Raw genomic sequence first — 19,966 nt, 5'->3', positions numbered from 1 at the left:
GTCCCAGACTCCTCCAAGTAAGTAGCTCGAGACATTTTTGTTCTCCTGTAGAGAAATCTCTCAACTCCGACAGGCACCTGAGACTCCTCCCAGGCATCTCCCACAGTCTTCTGTCCTCTGCTTTACCTACCTAAGGGGTCAGGTAGAAGCCCCAGACTCCTCCAAGGAAGCTACCCTTGAGGGTTTTTCTTTTTTGGAGGAGCTCGTGCCCTCTGGGATCCCCTGTGATTCCTTCCAGACGTCTCCTAGAGTCTTTTGGCCTTTTCTTATAAGGACCGGAGATCCCAGGTAGCAGCCCCAGACTTGTCTAATGAGGCTACCCTAGATGATTCTTTTCTTTTGCAGGAAGTTCTCCTCTCCGGGATCGACCCAAGACTCCTCCCAGGCGTCATCCCAGAATGTTTTGACCTCTGCGTTCGGGACCGGAGATCCCATCTACTTGCCCCAACCTCCTCCAAGTAAGTAGCTCGAGACATTTTTGTTCTCCTGTAGAGAAATCTCTCAACTCCGACAGCCACCTGAGACTCCTCCCAGGCATCTCCCACAGTCTTCTGTCCTCTGCTTTACCTACCTAAGGGGTCAGGTAGAAGCCCCAGACTCCTCCAAGGAAGCTACCGTTGAGGCTTTTTTCTTTTTTGGAGGAAACACTGCCCTCCGGGATCCCCTTTGATTCCTTCCAGACGTCTCCTAGAGTCTTTTTGGCTTTTCTTATAAGGACCGGAGATCGCAGGTAGCAGCCCCAGACTTGTTTAATGAGGCTACCCTAGATGATTCTTCTCTTTTGCAGGAAGCTCTCTTCTCCGGGATCGACCCAAGACTCCTCCCAGGCGTCATCCCAGAACATTTTGACCTCTGCGTTCGGGAGCGGAGATCCCAGCTACCTGCCCCAGACTCCTCCAAGTAAGTAGCTCGAGACATTTTTGTTCTCCTGTAGAGAAATCTCTCAACTCCGACAGCCACCTGAGACTCCTCCCAGGCATCTCCCACAGTCTTCTGTCCTCTGCTTTACCTACCTAAGGGGTCAGGTAGAAGCCCCAGACTCCTCTTAGGAAGCTACTGTTGAGGCTTTTTTCTGTTTTGGAGGAGCCTGTGCCCTCTGGGATCCCCTGTGATTCCTTCCAGACGTCTCCTAGAGTCTTTTGGCCTTTTCTTATAAGGACCGGAGATCGCAGGTAGCAGCCCCAGACTTGTCTAATGAGGCTACCCTAGATGATTCTTCTCTTTTGCAGGAAGCTCTCTTCTCCAGGATTGACCCAAGACTCCTCCCAGGCGTCATCCCAGAACGTTTTGACCTCTGCATTCGGGACCGGAGATCCCAGCTACCTGCCCCAGACTCCTCCAAGTAAGTAGCTCGAGACATTTTTGTTCTCCTGTAGAGAAATCTCTCAACTCCGACAGCCACCTGAGACTCCTCCCAGGCATCTCCCACAGTCTTCTGTCCTCTGCTTTACCTACCTAAGGGGTCAGGTAGAAGCCCCAGACTCCTCCAAGGAAGCTACCGTTGAGGTTTTTTCTGTTTTGGCAGAGCCTGTGCCCTCTGGGATCCCCTGTGATTCCTTCCAGACGTCTCCTAGAGTCTTTTGGGCATTTCTTATAAGGACCCGAGATCGCAGGTAGCAGCCCCAGACTTGTCTAATGAGGCTACCCTAGATGATTCTTCTGTTTTGCAGGAAGCTCTCTTCTCCGGGATCGACCCAAGACTCCTCCCAGGCGTCATCCCAGAACATTTTTACCTCTGCGTTCGGGACCGGAGATCCCAGCTACCTGCCCCAGACTCCTCCAGGTAAGTAGCTCGAGACATTTTTGTTCTCCTGTAGAGAAATCTCTCAACTCCGACAGGCACCTGAGACTCCTCCCAGGCATCTCCCACAGTCTTCTGTCCTCTGCTTTACCTACCTAAGGGGTCAGGTAGAAGCCCCAGACTCCTCCAAGGAAGCTACCGTTGAGGTTTTTTTCTTTTTTTCGAGGAGCCTCTGACCTCCGGGATTCCCTGTGAATCCTTCCAGACGTCTCCTAGCGTCTTTTGGCCTTTTCTTATAAGGACCGGAGATCCCAGGTAGCAGCCCCAGACTTGTCTAATGAGGCTACCCTAGATGATTCTTCTCTTTTGCAGGAAGCTCTCTTCTCTGGGATCGACCCAAGACTCCTCCCAGGCGTCATCCCAGAACGTTTTGACATCTGCGTTCGGGACCGGAGATCCCATCTACCTGCCCCAGACTCCTCCAAGTAAGTAGCTCGAGACATTTTTGTTCTCCTGTAGAGAAATCCCTCAACTCCGACAGGCACCTGAGACTCCTCCCAGGCATCTCCCACAGTCTTCTGTCCTCTGCTTTACCTACCTAAGGGGTCAGGTAGAAACCCCAGACTCCTCCAAGGAAGCTACCGTTGAGGCTTTTTTCTTTTTTGGAGGAAACACTGCCCTCCGGGATCCCCTTTGATTCCTTCCAGACATCTCCTAGAGTCTTTTGGCCTTTTCTTATAAGGACCGGAGATCCCAGGTAGCAGCCCCAGACTTGTTTAATGAGGCTACCCTAGATGATTCTTCTCTTTTGCAGGAAGCTCTCTTCTCCGGAATCAACCCAAGACTCCTCCCAGGCGTCATCCCAGAACATTTTGACCTCTGCGTTCGGGACCGGAGATCCCAGCTACCTGCCCCAGACTCCTCCAAGTAAGTAGCTCGAGACATTTTTGTTCTCCTGTAGAGAAATCTCTCAACTCCGACAGCCACCTGAGACTCCTCCCAGGCATCTCCCACAGTCTTCTGTCCTCTGCTTTACCTACCTAAGGGGTCAGGTAGAAGCCCCAGACTCCTCTTAGGAAGCTACTGTTGAGGCTTTTTTCTGTTTTGGAGGAGCCTGTGCCCTCAGGGATCCCCTGTGATTCCTTCCAGACGTCTCCTAGAGTCTTTTGGCCTTTTCTTATAAGGACCGGAGATCTCAGGTAGCAGCCCCAGATTTGTCTAATGAGGCTACCCTAGATGATTCTTCTCTTTTGCAGGAAGCTCTCTTCTCCGGGATCGACCCAAGACTCCTCCCAGGCGTCATCCCAGAACGTTTTGACCTCTGCGTTCAGGACCGGAGATCCCAGCTACCTGCCCCAGACTCCTCCAAGTAAGTAGCTCGAGACATTTTTGTTCTCCTGTAGAGAAATCTCTCAACTCCGACAGCCACCTGAGACTCCTCCCAGGCATCTCCAACAGTCTTCTGTCCTCTGCTTTACCTACCTAAGGGGTCAGGAAGAAGCCCCAGACTCCTCCAAGGAAGCTACCGTTGAGGCTTTTTTCTTTTTTGGAGGAACCTCTGCCCTCCGGGATTCCCTGTGATTCCTTCCAGACGTCTCCTAGAGTCTTTTGGCCTTTTCTTATAAGGACCGGAGATCCCAGGTAGCAGCCCCAGACTTGTTTAATGAGGCTACCCTAGATGATTCTTCTCTTTTGCAGGAAGCTCTCTTCTCCGGGATCGACCCAAGAGTCCTCCCAGGCGTCATCCCAGAATGTTTTGACCTCTGCGTTCGGGACCGGAGATCCCATCTACCTGCCCCAGACTCCTCCAAGTAAGTAGCTCGAGACATTTTTGTTCTCCTGTAGAGAAATCTCTCAACTCCGACAGGCACCTGAGACTCCTCCCAGGCATCTCCCACAGTCTTCTGTCCTCTGCTTTACCTACCTAAGGGGTCAGGTAGAAGCCCCAGACTCCTCTTAGGAAGCTACCGTTGAGGTTTTTTCTGTTTTGGCGGAGCCTGTGCCCTCTGGGATCCCCTGTGATTCCTTCCAGACATCTCCTAGAGTCTTTTGGCCTTTTCTTATAAGGACCGGAGATCGCAGGTAGCAGCCCCAGACTTGTCTAATGAGGCTACCCTAGATGATTCTTCTGTTTTGCAGGAAGCTCTCTTCTCCAGGATTGACCCAAGACTCCTCCCAGGCGTCATCCCAGAACGTTTTGACCTCTGCATTCGGGACCGGAGATCCCAGCTACCTGCCCCAGACTCCTCCAAGTAAGTAGCTCGAGACATTTTTGTTCTCCTGTAGAGAAATCTCTCAACTCCGACAGCCACCTGAGACTCTTCCCAGGCATCTCCCACAGTCTTCTGTCCTCTGCTTTACCTACCTAAGGGGTCAGGTAGAAGCCCTAGACTCCTCCAAGGAAGCTACCGTTGACGTTTTTTTCTTTTTTGGAGGAACCTCTGCCCTCCGGGATCCCCTGTGATTCCTTCCAGACGTCTCCTAGAGTCTTTTGGCCTTTTCTTATAAGGACCCGAGATCGCAGGTAGCAGCCCCAGACTTGTCTAATGAGGCTACCCTAGATGATTCTTCTGTTTTGCAGGAAGCTCTCTTCTCCGGGATCGACCCAAGACTCCTCCCAGGCGTCATCCCAGAACCTTTTTACCTCTGCGTTCGGGACCGGAGATCCCAGCTACCTGCCCCAGACTCCTCCAGGTAAGTAGCTCGAGACATTTTTGTTCTCCTGTAGAGAAATCTCTCAACTCCAACAGGCACCTGAGACTCCTCCCAGGCATCTCCCACAGTCTTCTGTCCTCTGCTTTACCTACCTAAGGGGTCAGGTAGAAGCCCTAGACTCCTCCAAGGAAGATACCGTTGACGTTTTTTTCTTTTTTGGAGGAACCTCTGCCCTCCGGGATCCCCTGTGATTCCTTCCAGACGTCTCCTAGAGTCTTTTGGGCATTTCTTATAAGGACCCGAGATCGCAGGTAGCAGCCCCAGACTTGTCTAATGAGGCTACCCTAGATGATTCTTCTCTTTTGCAGGAAGCTCTCTTCTCCGGGATCGACCCAAGACTCCTCCCAGGCGTCATCCCAGAATGTTTTGACCTCTGCGTTCGGGACCGGAGATCCCAGCTACCTGCCCCAGACTCCTCCAGGTAAGTAGCTCGAGACATTTTTGTTCTCCTGTAGAGAAATCTCTCAACTCCGACAGCCACCTGAGACTCCTCCCAGGCATCTCCCACAGTCTTCTGTCCTCTGCTTTACCTACCTAAGGGGTCAGGTAGAAGCCCCAGACTCCTCCAAGGAAGCTACCGTTGAGGTTTTTTTCTTTTTTTCGAGGAGCCTCTGACCTCCGGGATTCCCTGTGATTCCTTCCAGACGTCTCCTAGCGTCTTTTGGCCTTTTCTTATAAGGACCGGAGATCCCAGGTAGCAGCCCCAGACTTGTCTAATGAGGCTACCCTAGATGATTCTTCTCTTTTGCAGGAAGCTCTCTTCTCCGGGATCGACCCAAGACTCCTCCCAGGCGTCATCCCAGAACATTTTGACCTCTGCGTTCGGGACCGGAGATCCCAGCTACCTGCCCCAGACTCCTCCAAGTAAGTAGCTCGAGACATTTTTGTTCTCCTGTAGAGAAATCTCTCAACTCCGACAGCCACCTGAGACTCCTCCCAGGCATCTCCCACAGTCTTCTGTCCTCTGCTTTACCTACCTAAGGGGTCAGGTAGAAGCCCCAGACTCCTCTTAGGAAGCTACTGTTGAGGCTTTTTTCTGTTTTGGAGGAGCCTGTGCCCTCTGGGATCCCCTGTGATTCCTTCCAGACGTCTCCTAGAGTCTTTTGGCCTTTTCTTATAAGGACCGGAGATCTCAGGTAGCAGCCCCAGACTTGTCTAATGAGGCTACCCTAGATGATTCTTCTCTTTTGCAGGAAGCTCTCTTCTCCGGGATCGACCCAAGACTCCTCCCAGGCGTCATCCCAGAACGTTTTGACCTCTGCGTTCGAGACCGGAGATCCCAGCTACCTGCCCCAGACTCCCCCAAGTAAGTAGCTCGAGACATTTTTGTTCTCCTGTAGAGAAATCTCTCAACTCCGACAGCCACCTGAGACTCCTCCCAGGCATCTCCCACAGTCTTCTGTCCTCTGCTTTACCTACCTAAGGGGTCAGGTAGAAGCCCCAGACTCCTCTTAGGAAGCTACCGTTGAGGTTTTTTCTGTTTTGGCGGAGCCTGTGCCCTCTGGGATCCCCTGTGATTCCTTCCAGACGTCTCCTAGAGTCTTTTGGCCTTTTCTTATAAGGACCGGAGATCGCAGGTAGCAGCCCCAGACTTGTCTAATGAGGCTACCCTAGATGATTCTTCTGTTTTGCAGGAAGCTCTCTTCTCCAGGATTGACCCAAGACTCCTCCCAGGCGTCATCCCAGAACGTTTTGACCTCTGCATTCGGGACCGGAGATCCCAGCTACCTGCCCCAGACTCCTCCAAGTAAGTAGCTCGAGACATTTTTGTTCTCCTGTAGAGAAATCTCTCAACTCCGACAGCCACCTGAGACTCTTCCCAGGCATCTCCCACAGTCTTCTGTCCTCTGCTTTACCTACCTAAGGGGTCAGGTAGAAGCCCTAGACTCCTCCAAGGAAGCTACCGTTGACGTTTTTTTCTTTTTTGGAGGAACCTCTGCCCTCCGGGATCCCCTGTGATTCCTTCCAGACGTCTCCTAGAGTCTTTTGGCCTTTTCTTATAAGGACCCGAGATCGCAGGTAGCAGCCCCAGACTTGTCTAATGAGGCTACCCTAGATGATTCTTCTCTTTTGCAGGAAGCTCTCTTCTCCAGGATTGACCCAAGACTCCTCCCAGGCGTCATCCCAGAACGTTTTGACCTCTGCATTCGGGACCGGAGATCCCAGCTACCTGCCCCAGACTCCTCCAAGTAAGTAGCTCGAGACATTTTTGTTCTCCTGTAAAGAAATCTCTCAACTCCGACAGCCACCTGAGACTCCTCCCAGGCATCTCCCACAGTCTTCTGTCTTCTGCTTTACCTACCTAAGGGGTCAGGTAGAAGCCCCAGACTCCTCCAAGGAAGCTACCGTTGAGGTTTTTTCTGTTTTGGCAGAGCCTGTGCCCTCTGGGATCCCCTGTGATTCCTTCCAGACGTCTCCTAGAGTCTTTTGGGCATTTCTTATAAGGACCCGAGATCGCAGGTAGCAGCCCCAGACTTGTCTAATGAGGCTACCCTAGATGATTCTTCTGTTTTGCAGGAAGCTCTCTTCTCCGGGATCGACCCAAGACTCCTCCCAGGCGTCATCCCAGAACATTTTTACCTCTGCGTTCGGGACCGGAGATCCCAGCTACCTGCCCCAGACTCCTCCAGGTAAGTAGCTCGAGACATTTTTGTTCTCCTGTAGAGAAATCTCTCAACTCCGACAGCCACCTGAGACTCCTCCCAGGCATCTCCCACAGTCTTCTGTCCTCTGCTTTACCTACCTAAGGGGTCAGGTAGAAGCCCCAGACTCCTCCAAGGAAGCTACCGTTGAGGTTTTTTTCTTTTTTTCGAGGAGCCTCTGACCTCCGGGATTCCCTGTGATTCCTTCCAGACGTCTCCTAGCGTCTTTTGGCCTTTTCTTATAAGGACCGGAGATCCCAGGTAGCAGCCCCAGACTTGTCTAATGAGGCTACCCTAGATGATTCTTCTCTTTTGCAGGAAGCTCTCTTCTCTGGGATCGACCCAAGACTCCTCCCAGGCGTCATCCCAGAACGTTTTGACATCTGCGTTCGGGACCGGAGATCCCATCTACCTGCCCCAGACTCCTCCAAGTAAGTAGCTCGAGACATTTTTGTTCTCCTGTAGAGAAATCCCTCAACTCCGACAGGCACCTGAGACTCCTCCCAGGCATCTCCCACAGTCTTCTGTCCTCTGCTTTACCTACCTAAGGGGTCAGGTAGAAACCCCAGACTCCTCCAAGGAAGCTACCGTTGAGGCTTTTTTCTTTTTTGGAGGAAACACTGCCCTCCGGGATCCCCTTTGATTCCTTCCAGACATCTCCTAGAGTCTTTTGGCCTTTTCTTATAAGGACCGGAGATCCCAGGTAGCAGCCCCAGACTTGTTTAATGAGGCTACCCTAGATGATTCTTCTCTTTTGCAGGAAGCTCTCTTCTCCGGAATCAACCCAAGACTCCTCCCAGGCGTCATCCCAGAACATTTTGACCTCTGCGTTCGGGACCGGAGATCCCAGCTACCTGCCCCAGACTCCTCCAAGTAAGTAGCTCGAGACATTTTTGTTCTCCTGTAGAGAAATCTCTCAACTCCGACAGCCACCTGAGACTCCTCCCAGGCATCTCCCACAGTCTTCTGTCCTCTGCTTTACCTACCTAAGGGGTCAGGTAGAAGCCCCAGACTCCTCTTAGGAAGCTACTGTTGAGGCTTTTTTCTGTTTTGGAGGAGCCTGTGCCCTCAGGGATCCCCTGTGATTCCTTCCAGACGTCTCCTAGAGTCTTTTGGCCTTTTCTTATAAGGACCGGAGATCTCAGGTAGCAGCCCCAGATTTGTCTAATGAGGCTACCCTAGATGATTCTTCTCTTTTGCAGGAAGCTCTCTTCTCCGGGATCGACCCAAGACTCCTCCCAGGCGTCATCCCAGAACGTTTTGACCTCTGCGTTCAGGACCGGAGATCCCAGCTACCTGCCCCAGACTCCTCCAAGTAAGTAGCTCGAGACATTTTTGTTCTCCTGTAGAGAAATCTCTCAACTCCGACAGCCACCTGAGACTCCTCCCAGGCATCTCCAACAGTCTTCTGTCCTCTGCTTTACCTACCTAAGGGGTCAGGAAGAAGCCCCAGACTCCTCCAAGGAAGCTACCGTTGAGGCTTTTTTCTTTTTTGGAGGAACCTCTGCCCTCCGGGATTCCCTGTGATTCCTTCCAGACGTCTCCTAGAGTCTTTTGGCCTTTTCTTATAAGGACCGGAGATCCCAGGTAGCAGCCCCAGACTTGTTTAATGAGGCTACCCTAGATGATTCTTCTCTTTTGCAGGAAGCTCTCTTCTCCGGGATCGACCCAAGAGTCCTCCCAGGCGTCATCCCAGAATGTTTTGACCTCTGCGTTCGGGACCGGAGATCCCATCTACCTGCCCCAGACTCCTCCAAGTAAGTAGCTCGAGACATTTTTGTTCTCCTGTAGAGAAATCTCTCAACTCCGACAGGCACCTGAGACTCCTCCCAGGCATCTCCCACAGTCTTCTGTCCTCTGCTTTACCTACCTAAGGGGTCAGGTAGAAGCCCCAGACTCCTCTTAGGAAGCTACCGTTGTTGTTTTTTCTGTTTTGGCGGAGCCTGTGCCCTCTGGGATCCCCTGTGATTCCTTCCAGACGTCTCCTAGAGTCTTTTGGCCTTTTCTTATAAGGACCGGAGATCGCAGGTAGCAGCCCCAGACTTGTCTAATGAGGCTACCCTAGATGATTCTTCTGTTTTGCAGGAAGCTCTCTTCTCCAGGATTGACCCAAGACTCCTCCCAGGCGTCATCCCAGAACGTTTTGACCTCTGCATTCGGGACCGGAGATCCCAGCTACCTGCCCCAGACTCCTCCAAGTAAGTAGCTCGAGACATTTTTGTTCTCCTGTAGAGAAATCTCTCAACTCCGACAGCCACCTGAGACTCTTCCCAGGCATCTCCCACAGTCTTCTGTCCTCTGCTTTACCTACCTAAGGGGTCAGGTAGAAGCCCTAGACTCCTCCAAGGAAGCTACCGTTGACGTTTTTTTCTTTTTTGGAGGAACCTCTGCCCTCCGGGATCCCCTGTGATTCCTTCCAGACGTCTCCTAGAGTCTTTTGGCCTTTTCTTATAAGGACCCGAGATCGCAGGTAGCAGCCCCAGACTTGTCTAATGAGGCTACCCTAGATGATTCTTCTGTTTTGCAGGAAGCTCTCTTCTCCGGGATCGACCCAAGACTCCTCCCAGGCGTCATCCCAGAACATTTTTACCTCTGCGTTCGGGACCGGAGATCCCAGCTACCTGCCCCAGACTCCTCCAGGTAAGTAGCTCGAGACATTTTTGTTCTCCTGTAGAGAAATCTCTCAACTCCAACAGGCACCTGAGACTCCTCCCAGGCATCTCCCACAGTCTTCTGTCCTCTGCTTTACCTACCTAAGGGGTCAGGTAGAAGCCCTAGACTCCTCCAAGGAAGATACCGTTGACGTTTTTTTCTTTTTTGGAGGAACCTCTGCCCTCCGGGATCCCCTGTGATTCCTTCCAGACGTCTCCTAGAGTCTTTTGGGCATTTCTTATAAGGACCCGAGATCGCAGGTAGCAGCCCCAGACTTGTCTAATGAGGCTACCCTAGATGATTCTTCTCTTTTGCAGGAAGCTCTCTTCTCCGGGATCGACCCAAGACTCCTCCCAGGCGTCATCCCAGAATGTTTTGACCTCTGCGTTCGGGACCGGAGATCCCAGCTACCTGCCCCAGACTCCTCCAGGTAAGTAGCTCGAGACATTTTTGTTCTCCTGTAGAGAAATCTCTCAACTCCGACAGCCACCTGAGACTCCTCCCAGGCATCTCCCACAGTCTTCTGTCCTCTGCTTTACCTACCTAAGGGGTCAGGTAGAAGCCCCAGACTCCTCCAAGGAAGCTACCGTTGAGGTTTTTTTCTTTTTTTCGAGGAGCCTCTGACCTCCGGGATTCCCTGTGATTCCTTCCAGACGTCTCCTAGAGTCTTTTGGCCTTTTCTTATAAGGACCCGAGATCGCAGGTAGCAGCCCCAGACTTGTTTAATGAGGCTACCCTAGATGATTCTTCTCTTTTGCAGGAAGCTCTCTTCTCCGGGATCGACCCAAGACTCCTCCCAGGCGTCATCCCAGAACATTTTGACCTCTGCGTTCGGGACCGGAGATCCCAGCTACCTGCCCCAGACTCCTCCAAGTAAGTAGCTCGAGACATTTTTGTTCTCCTGTAGAGAAATCTCTCAACTCCGACAGCCACCTGAGACTCCTCCCAGGCATCTCCCACAGTCTTCTGTCCTCTGCTTTACCTACCTAAGGGGTCAGGTAGAAGCCCCAGACTCCTCTTAGGAAGCTACTGTTGAGGCTTTTTTCTGTTTTGGAGGAGCCTGTGCCCTCTGGGATCCCCTGTGATTCCTTCCAGACGTCTCCTAGAGTCTTTTGGCCTTTTCTTATAAGGACCGGAGATCTCAGGTAGCAGCCCCAGATTTGTCTAATGAGGCTACCCTAGATGATTCTTCTCTTTTGCAGGAAGCTCTCTTCTCCGGGATCGACCCAAGACTCCTCCCAGGCGTCATCCCAGAACGTTTTGACCTCTGCGTTCGAGACCGGAGATCCCAGCTACCTGCCCCAGACTCCCCCAAGTAAGTAGCTCGAGACATTTTTGTTCTCCTGTAGAGAAATCTCTCAACTCCGACAGCCACCTGAGACTCCTCCCAGGCATCTCCCACAGTCTTCTGTCCTCTGCTTTACCTACCTAAAGGGTCAGGTAGAAGCCCCAGACTCCTCTTAGGAAGCTACCGTTGAGGTTTTTTCTGTTTTGGCGGAGCCTGTGCCCTCTGGGATCCCCTGTGATTCCTTCCAGACGTCTCCTAGAGTCTTTTGGCCTTTTCTTATAAGGACCGGAGATCGCAGGTAGCAGCCCCAGACTTGTCTAATGAGGCTACCCTAGATGATTCTTCTGTTTTGCAGGAAGCTCTCTTCTCCAGGATTGACCCAAGACTCCTCCCAGGCGTCATCCCAGAACGTTTTGACCTCTGCATTCGGGACCGGAGATCCCAGCTACCTGCCCCAGACTCCTCCAAGTAAGTAGCTCGAGACATTTTTGTTCTCCTGTAGAGAAATCTCTCAACTCCGACAGCCACCTGAGACTCTTCCCAGGCATCTCCCACAGTCTTCTGTCCTCTGCTTTACCTACCTAAGGGGTCAGGTAGAAGCCCTAGACTCCTCCAAGGAAGCTACCGTTGACGTTTTTTTCTTTTTTGGAGGAACCTCTGCCCTCCGGGATCCCCTGTGATTCCTTCCAGACGTCTCCTAGAGTCTTTTGGCCTTTTCTTATAAGGACCCGAGATCGCAGGTAGCAGCCCCAGACTTGTCTAATGAGGCTACCCTAGATGATTCTTCTGTTTTGCAGGAAGCTCTCTTCTCCGGGATCGACCCAAGACTCCTCCCAGGCGTCATCCCAGAACATTTTTACCTCTGCGTTCGGGACCGGAGATCCCAGCTACCTGCCCCAGACTCCTCCAGGTAAGTAGCTCGAGACATTTTTGTTCTCCTGTAGAGAAATCTCTCAACTCCAACAGGCACCTGAGACTCCTCCCAGGCATCTCCCACAGTCTTCTGTCCTCTGCTTTACCTACCTAAGGGGTCAGGTAGAAGCCCTAGACTCCTCCAAGGAAGATACCGTTGACGTTTTTTTCTTTTTTGGAGGAACCTCTGCCCTCCGGGATCCCCTGTGATTCCTTCCAGACGTCTCCTAGAGTCTTTTGGGCATTTCTTATAAGGACCCGAGATCGCAGGTAGCAGCCCCAGACTTGTCTAATGAGGCTACCCTAGATGATTCTTCTCTTTTGCAGGAAGCTCTCTTCTCCGGGATCGACCCAAGACTCCTCCCAGGCGTCATCCCAGAATGTTTTGACCTCTGCGTTCGGGACCGGAGATCCCAGCTACCTGCCCCAGACTCCTCCAGGTAAGTAGCTCGAGACATTTTTGTTCTCCTGTAGAGAAATCTCTCAACTCCGACAGCCACCTGAGACTCCTCCCAGGCATCTCCCACAGTCTTCTGTCCTCTGCTTTACCTACCTAAGGGGTCAGGTAGAAGCCCCAGACTCCTCCAAGGAAGCTACCGTTGAGGTTTTTTTCTTTTTTTCGAGGAGCCTCTGACCTCCGGGATTCCCTGTGATTCCTTCCAGACGTCTCCTAGCGTCTTTTGGCCTTTTCTTATAAGGACCGGAGATCCCAGGTAGCAGCCCCAGACTTGTCTAATGAGGCTACCCTAGATGATTCTTCTCTTTTGCAGGAAGCTCTCTTCTCTGGGATCGACCCAAGACTCCTCCCAGGCGTCATCCCAGAACGTTTTGACATCTGCGTTCGGGACCGGAGATCCCATCTACCTGCCCCAGACTCCTCCAAGTAAGTAGCTCGAGACATTTTTGTTCTCCTGTAGAGAAATCTCTCAACTCCGACAGGCACCTGAGACTCCTCCCAGGCATCTCCCACAGTCTTCTGTCCTCTGCTTTACCTACCTAAGGGGTCAGGTAGAAGCCCCAGACTCCTCCAAGGAAGCTACCCTTGAGGGTTTTTCTTTTTTGGAGGAGCTCGTGCCCTCTGGGATCCCCTGTGATTCCTTCCAGACGTCTCCTAGAGTCTTTTGGCCTTTTCTTATAAGGACCGGAGATCCCAGGTAGCAGCCCCAGACTTGTCTAATGAGGCTACCCTAGATGATTCTTTTCTTTTGCAGGAAGTTCTCCTCTCCGGGATCGACCCAAGACTCCTCCCAGGCGTCATCCCAGAATGTTTTGACCTCTGCGTTCGGGACCGGAGATCCCAGCTACTTGCCCCAACCTCCTCCAAGTAAGTAGCTCGAGACATTTTTGTTCTCCTGTAGAGAAATCTCTCAACTCCGACAGCCACCTGAGACTCCTCCCAGGCATCTCCCACAGTCTTCTGTCCTCTGCTTTACCTACCTAAGGGGTCAGGTAGAAGCCCCAGATTCCTCCAAGGAAGCTACCGTTGAGGCTTTTTTCTTTTTTGGAGGAAACACTGCCCTCCGGGATCCCCTTTGATTCCTTCCAGACGTCTCCTAGAGTCTTTTTGGCTTTTCTTATAAGGACCGGAGATCGCAGGTAGCAGCCCCAGACTTGTTTAATGAGGCTACCCTAGATGATTCTTCTCTTTTGCAGGAAGCTCTCTTCTCCGGGATCGACCCAAGACTCCTCCCAGGCGTCATCCCAGAACATTTTGACCTCTGCGTTCGGGACCGGAGATCCCAGCTACCTGCCCCAGACTCCTCCAAGTAAGTAGCTCGAGACATTTTTGTTCTCCTGTAGAGAAATCTCTCAACTCCGACAGCCACCTGAGACTCCTCCCAGGCATCTCCCACAGTCTTCTGTCCTCTGCTTTACCTACCTAAGGGGTCAGGTAGAAGCCCCAGACTCCTCTTAGGAAGCTACTGTTGAGGCTTTTTTCTGTTTTGGAGGAGCCTGTGCCCTCTGGGATCCCCTGTGATTCCTTCCAGACGTCTCCTAGAGTCTTTTGGGCTTTTCTTATAAGGACCGGAGATCGCAGGTAGCAGCCCCAGGCTTGTCTAATGAGGCTACCCTAGATGATTCTTCTCTTTTGCAGGAAGCTCTCTTCTCCAGGATTGACCCAAGACTCCTCCCAGGCGTCATCCCAGAACGTTTTGACCTCTGCATTCGGGACCGGAGATCCCAGCTACCTGCCCCAGACTCCTCCAAGTAAGTAGCTCGAGACATTTTTGTTCTCCTGTAGAGAAATCTCTCAACTCCGACAGCCACCTGAGACTCCTCCCAGGCATCTCCCACAGTCTTCTGTCCTCTGCTTTACCTACCTAAGGGGTCAGGTAGAAGCCCTAGACTCCTCCAAGGAAGCTACCGTTGACGTTTTTTTCTTTTTTGGAGGAACCTCTGTCCTCCGGGATCCCCTGTGATTCCTTCCGGACGTCTCCTAGAGTCTTTAGGCCTTTTCTTATAAGGACCGGAGATCGCAGGTAGCAGCCCCAGACTTGTCTAATGAGGCTACCCTAGATGATTCTTCTCTTTTGCAGGAAGCTCTCTTCTCCGGGATCGACCCAAGACTCCTCCCAGGCGTCATCCCAGAACATTTTTACCTCTGCGTTCGGGACCGGAGATCCCAGCTACCTGCCCCAGACTCCTCCAGGTAAGTAGCTCGAGACATTTTTGTTCTCCTGTAGAGAAATCTCTCAACTCCAACAGGCACCTGGGACTCCTCCCAGGCATCTCCCACAGTCTTCTGTCCTCTGCTTTACCTACCTAAGGGGTCAGGTAGAAGCCCTAGACTCCTCCAAGGAAGATACCGTTGACGTTTTTTTCTTTTTTGGAGGAACCTCTGCCCTCCGGGATCCCCTGTGATTCCTTCCAGACGTCTCCTAGAATCTTTTGGGCATTTCTTATAAGGACCCGAGATCGCAGGTAGCAGCCCCAGACTTGTCTAATGAGGCTACCCTAGATGATTCTTCTCTTTTGCAGGAAGCTCTCTTCTCCGGGATCGACCCAAGACTCCTCCCAGGCGTCATCCCAGAATGTTTTGACCTCTGCGTTCGGGACCGGAGATCCCAGCTACCTGCCCCAGACTCCTCCAGGTAAGTAGCTCGAGACATTTTTGTTCTCCTGTAGAGAAATCTCTCAACTCCGACAGCCACCTGAGACTCCTCCCAGGCATCTCCCACAGTCTTCTGTCCTCTGCTTTACCTACCTAAGGGGTCAGGTAGAAGCCCCAGACTCCTCCAAGGAAGCTACCGTTGAGGTTTTTTTCTTTTTTTCGAGGAGCCTCTGACCTCCGGGATTCCCTGTGATTCCTTCCAGACGTCTCCTAGAGTCTTTTGGGCTTTTCTTATAAGGACCGGAGATCGCAGGTAGCAGCCCCAGACTTGTTTAATGAGGCTACCCTAGATGATTCTTCTCTTTTGCAGGAAGCTCTCTTCTCCGGGATCGACCCAAGACTCCTCCCAGGCGTCATCCCAGAACATTTTGACCTCTGCGTTCGGGACCGGAGATCCCAGCTACCTGCCCCAGACTCCTCCAAGTAAGTAGCTCGAGACATTTTTGTTCTCCTGTAGAGAAATCTCTCAACTCCGACAGCCACCTGAGACTCCTCCCAGGCATCTCCCACAGTCTTCTGTCCTCTGCTTTACCTACCTAAGGGGTCAGGTAGAAGCCCCAGACTCCTCTTAGGAAGCTACCGTTGAGGTTTTTTCTGTTTTGGCGGAGCCTGTGCCCTCTGGGATCCCCTGTGATTCCTTCCAGACGTCTCCTAGAGTCTTTTGGCCTTTTCTTATAAGGACCGGAGATCGCAGGTAGCAGCCCCAGACTTGTCTAATGAGGCTACCCTAGATGATTCTTCTGTTTTGCAGGAAGCTCGCTTCTCCAGGATTGACCCAAGACTCCTCCCAGGCGTCATCCCAGAACGTTTTGACCTCTGCATTCGGGACCGGAGATCCCAGCTACCTGCCCCAGACTCCTCCAAGTAAGTAGCTCGAGACATTTTTGTTCTCCTGTAGAGAAATCTCTCAACTCCGACAGCCACCTGAGACTCTTCCCAGGCATCTCCCACAGTCTTCTGTCCTCTGCTTTACCTACCTAAGGGGTCAGGTAGAAGCCCTAGACTCCTCCAAGGAAGCTACCGTTGACGTTTTTTTCTTTTTTGGAGGAACCTCTGCCCTCCGGGATCCCCTGTGATTCCTTCCAGACGTCTCCTAGAGTCTTTTGGCCTTTTCTTATAAGGACCCGAGATCGCAGGTAGCAGCCCCAGACTTGTCTAATGAGGCTACCCTAGATGATTCTTCTGTTTTGCAGGAAGCTCTCTTCTCCGGGATCGACCCAAGACTCCTCCCAGGCGTCATCCCAGAACATTTTTACCTCTGCGTTCGGGACCGGAGATCCCAGCTACCTGCCCCAGACTCCTCCAGGTAAGTAGCTCGAGACATTTTTGTTCTCCTGTAGAGAAATCTCTCAACTCCAACAGGCACCTGAGACTCCTCCCAGGCATCTCCCACAGTCTTCTGTCCTCTGCTTTACCTACCTAAGGGGTCAGGTAGAAGCCCTAGACTCCTCCAAGGAAGATACCGTTGACGTTTTTTTCTTTTTTGGAGGAACCTCTGCCCTCCGGGATCCCCTGTGATTCCTTCCAGACGTCTCCTAGAGTCTTTTGGGCATTTCTTATAAGGACCCGAGATCGCAGGTAGCAGCCCCAGACTTGTCTAATGAGGCTACCCTAGATGATTCTTCTCTTTTGCAGGAAGCTCTCTTCTCCGGGATCGACCCAAGACTCCTCCCAGGCGTCATCCCAGAATGTTTTGACCTCTGCGTTCGGGACCGGAGATCCCAGCTACCTGCCCCAGACTCCTCCAGGTAAGTAGCTCGAGACATTTTTGTTCTCCTGTAGAGAAATCTCTCAACTCCGACAGCCACCTGAGACTCCTCCCAGGCATCTCCCACAGTCTTCTGTCCTCTGCTTTACCTACCTAAGGGGTCAGGTAGAAGCCCCAGACTCCTCCAAGGAAGCTACCGTTGAGGTTTTTTTCTTTTTTTCGAGGAGCCTCTGACCTCCGGGATTCCCTGTGATTCCTTCCAGACGTCTCCTAGCGTCTTTTGGCCTTTTCTTATAAGGACCGGAGATCCCAGGTAGCAGCCCCAGACTTGTCTAATGAGGCTACCCTAGATGATTCTTCTCTTTTGCAGGAAGCTCTCTTCTCTGGGATCGACCCAAGACTCCTCCCAGGCGTCATCCCAGAACGTTTTGACATCTGCGTTCGGGACCGGAGATCCCATCTACCTGCCCCAGACTCCTCCAAGTAAGTAGCTCGAGACATTTTTGTTCTCCTGTAGAGAAATCTCTCAACTCCGACAGGCACCTGAGACTCCTCCCAGGCATCTCCCACAGTCTTCTGTCCTCTGCTTTACCTACCTAAGGGGTCAGGTAGAAGCCCCAGACTCCTCCAAGGAAGCTACCCTTGAGGGTTTTTCTTTTTTGGAGGAGCTCGTGCCCTCTGGGATCCCCTGTGATTCCTTCCAGACGTCTCCTAGAGTCTTTTGGCCTTTTCTTATAAGGACCGGAGATCCCAGGTAGCAGCCCCAGACTTGTCTAATGAGGCTACCCTAGATGATTCTTTTCTTTTGCAGGAAGTTCTCCTCTCCGGGATCGACCCAAGACTCCTCCCAGGCGTCATCCCAGAATGTTTTGACCTCTGCGTTCGGGACCGGAGATCCCAGCTACTTGCCCCAACCTCCTCCAAGTAAGTAGCTCGAGACATTTTTGTTCTCCTGTAGAGAAATCTCTCAACTCCGACAGCCACCTGAGACTCCTCCCAGGCATCTCCCACAGTCTTCTGTCCTCTGCTTTACCTACCTAAGGGGTCAGGTAGAAGCCCCAGACTCCTCCAAGGAAGCTACCGTTGAGGCTTTTTTCTTTTTTGGAGGAAACACTGCCCTCCGGGATCCCCTTTGATTCCTTCCAGACGTCTCCTAGAGTCTTTTTGGCTTTTCTTATAAGGACCGGAGATCGCAGGTAGCAGCCCCAGACTTGTTTAATGAGGCTACCCTAGATGATTCTTCTCTTTTGCAGGAAGCTCTCTTCTCCGGGATCGACCCAAGACTCCTCCCAGGCGTCATCCCAGAACATTTTGACCTCTGCGTTCGGGACCGGAGATCCCAGCTACCTGCCCCAGACTCCTCCAAGTAAGTAGCTCGAGACATTTTTGTTCTCCTGTAGAGAAATCTCTCAACTCCGACAGCCACCTGAGACTCCTCCCAGGCATCTCCCACAGTCTTCTGTCCTCTGCTTTACCTACCTAAGGGGTCAGGTAGAAGCCCCAGACTCCTCTTAGGAAGCTACTGTTGAGGCTTTTTTCTGTTTTTCGAGGAGCCTCTGACCTCCGGGATTCCCTGTGATTCCTTCCAGACGTCTCCTAGCGTCTTTTGGCCTTTTCTTATAAGGACCGGAGATCCCAGGTAGCAGCCCCAGACTTGTCTAATGAGGCTACCCTAGATGATTCTTCTCTTTTGCAGGAAGCTCTCTTCTCTGGGATCGACCCAAGACTCCTCCCAGGCGTCATCCCAGAACGTTTTGACATCTGCGTTCGGGACCGGAGATCCCATCTACCTGCCCCAGACTCCTCCAAGTAAGTAGCTCGAGACATTTTTGTTCTCCTGTAGAGAAATCCCTCAACTCCGACAGGCACCTGAGACTCCTCCCAGGCATCTCCCACAGTCTTCTGTCCTCTGCTTTACCTACCTAAGGGGTCAGGTAGAAGCCCCAGACTCCTCCAAGGAAGCTACCGTTGAGGCTTTTTTCTTTTTTGGAGGAAACACTGCCCTCCGGGATCCCCTTTGATTCCTTCCAGACATCTCCTAGAGTCTTTTGGCCTTTTCTTATAAGGACCGGAGATCCCAGGTAGCAGCCCCAGACTTGTTTAATGAGGCTACCCTAGATGATTCTTCTCTTTTGCAGGAAGCTCTCTTCTCCGGAATCAACCCAAGACTCCTCCCAGGCGTCATCCCAGAACATTTTGACCTCTGCGTTCGGGACCGGAGATCCCAGCTACCTGCCCCAGACTCCTCCAAGTAAGTAGCTCGAGACATTTTTGTTCTCCTGTAGAGAAATCTCTCAACTCCGACAGCCACCTGAGACTCCTCCCAGGCATCTCCCACAGTCTTCTGTCCTCTGCTTTACCTACCTAAGGGGTCAGGTAGAAGCCCCAGACTCCTCTTAGGAAGCTACTGTTGAGGCTTTTTTCTGTTTTGGAGGAGCCTGTGCCCTCAGGGATCCCCTGTGATTCCTTCCAGACGTCTCCTAGAGTCTTTTGGCCTTTTCTTATAAGGACCGGAGATCTCAGGTAGCAGCCCCAGATTTGTCTAATGAGGCTACCCTAGATGATTCTTCTCTTTTGCAGGAAGCTCTCTTCTCCGGGATCGACCCAAGACTCCTCCCAGGCGTCATCCCAGAACGTTTTGACCTCTGCGTTCAGGACCGGAGATCCCAGCTACCTGCCCCAGACTCCTCCAAGTAAGTAGCTCGAGACATTTTTGTTCTCCTGTAGAGAAATCTCTCAACTCCGACAGCCACCTGAGACTCCTCCCAGGCATCTCCCACAGTCTTCTGTCTTCTGCTTTACCTACCTAAGGGGTCAGGTAGAAGCCCCAGACTCCTCCAAGGAAGCTACCGTTGAGGTTTTTTTCTTTTTTGGAGGAACCTCTGCCCTCCTGGATTCCCTGTGATTCCTTCCAGACGTCTCCTAGCGTCTTTTGGCCTTTTCTTATAAGGACCGGAGATCCCAGGTAGCAGCCCCAGACTTGTCTAATGAGGCTACCCTAGATGATTCTTCTCTTTTGCAGGAAGCTCTCTTCTCTGGGATCAACCCAAGAGTCCTCCCAGGCGTCATCCCAGAATGTTTTGACCTCTGCGTTCAGGACCGGAAATCCCAGCTACCTGCCCCAGACTCCTCCAAGTAAGTAGCTCGAGACATTTTTGTTCTCCTGTAGAGAAATCTCTCAACTCCGACAGCCACC

This window comes from Accipiter gentilis, unplaced genomic scaffold (assembly GCF_929443795.1).
Source record: "Accipiter gentilis unplaced genomic scaffold, bAccGen1.1, whole genome shotgun sequence".
Lineage (NCBI taxonomy): Eukaryota > Metazoa > Chordata > Aves > Accipitriformes > Accipitridae > Astur > Astur gentilis.
This window is presented reverse-complemented; position numbering follows the sequence as displayed.